Source organism: Amphimedon queenslandica, unplaced genomic scaffold (assembly GCF_000090795.2).
Source record: "Amphimedon queenslandica unplaced genomic scaffold, v1.1 AMPQUscaffold_13501, whole genome shotgun sequence".
NCBI lineage: Eukaryota > Metazoa > Porifera > Demospongiae > Haplosclerida > Niphatidae > Amphimedon > Amphimedon queenslandica.
Genome location: NW_003546263.1, coordinates 565958 through 567685, shown reverse-complemented (window position 1 = coordinate 567685; position 1728 = coordinate 565958). Strand labels below are relative to the sequence as shown.

General features: G+C 32.5%; 1 protein-coding gene across 1 annotated transcript in view; it reads right to left on the bottom strand.

Annotated features, from left to right (window-relative positions):
* LOC109580217 (titin-like) overlaps window positions 1–1728 on the bottom strand; it is a 9068-nt gene that overhangs the window by 3857 nt on the left and 3483 nt on the right. The gene's annotated exons all lie outside the window — the stretch shown is intronic.

The window sequence follows — 1728 nt, the reverse complement described above, 5'->3', positions numbered from 1 at the left end:
TTTAAGAAGCTGTCAGATCTCCCGAGATCTAACATGACTATAATTTTTGTAAGAATTTCAAAGATCTTATGAGTAAAGGAATATGTTAGAAAATGTAAGATCATGCCTAATTAAAATCTTGAAATATCCCACATAGTGAGCTTTGTAAGAACCAGCATGATCTTGTTAACTTAAAATCTCATAAGATCTTACAAAATCTCATAAGTTTATGATCTTGACAAATCTGCCATGATCTCATGATACTGTAAGATCCCACATCGCAGTATTTTCCTAATGAAAATCTTGAAATATCCCACATTATGAACTTTGTAAGAACTAACATGATCTTGTTAGCTTAAAATCTCATAAGGTCTTACAAAATCTCATAAGTTTAAGATCTTGAAAAATCTGCCATGATCTTATGATACTGTAAGATCACACATCACAGTATTTTGAGTCTTACAAGATCTTGAAAGATCTTACAAATCATGTGACGTCACAGGAAGTAGTTGACAACCCACGATAGCCTTAACAGTAATGGCAGCATATTAAAGAAACTTAAATTTTAATCACTTCAATCAAAAAAATCAATGACGTTCACATTCACATTTAACAACATTTTACACATGTATTATGCATTCATGCAATGTAAGATCTTGCCTAGATTTTACTGTTGCATTAATTTTTAAAGAGCATTGTTTGCTAAAATACCATGCAAGAACTTGAAGGAATCTTGATAACAAGATCTTCTACTATCTTACATGATCCTTGTTCCTAATTCAGGAAAGATCCTGTTAAGACATAGTAAGAAAGATCTTGGATTTGATCTTGCAAGAACTTGAAGGAATCTTGATAGCAAGATCTTCCACTATCTTACATGATCCTTGTTCCAAATTCAGGAAAGATCCTGTTAAGACTTAGTAAGAATCTTGAAAAGATCTTACATTTGATCTTGCAAGAACTTGAAGGAATCTTGATAGCAAGATCTTCCACTATCTTACATGATCCTTGTTCCAAATTCAGGAAAGATCCTGTTAAGACTTAGTAAGAATCTTGAAAAGATCTTACATTTGATCTTGCAAGAACTTGAAGGAATCTTGATAGCAAGATCTTCCACTATCTTACATGATCCTTGTTCCAAATTCAGGAAAGATCTTGCGAATTATTGTCAAGATTCTTGTCATGATCTTGTAAGAAAATTAACAAGATCTTGCTGGGAATTTTTACAAGGGATATATCATATAACATCACAGTAACACTCTATATGATACAATATTCTCAGTGTGTGATCAGTGTATATTCATGATGATGTTAGTACAATATCATACTCATGAACAGAGACTATACAAGGCTAGTCTCTATAACAATATAGTATGACATCAATGGGCAGAGTAAACTAACTGCTTATACTACATGTACATAACCTGCAGATAATAATGGCTAGAGGTTGGATTGTGAGTCACTAAACTTGGCCTCTATCTATACACACAACATGATAAATGAATGTCTTCCCTTCCTCTTACAAGGTAGAGCAAGAGTACAGGGGAAGCTACAGGAATGACTCAATTATACTAATAAAGAAATACCTATTATCATTTTAATCATAAACAATACTCTAATACAATTAATGGTATACACATGTACATGTACAAGCACAGGGTATGTAACTATACATTGAGTCATGACACAACTTTTTTCTTTCCTTAATGAATGGCCACTACATAATAGTTATAGCACAGTAAAAGAGTG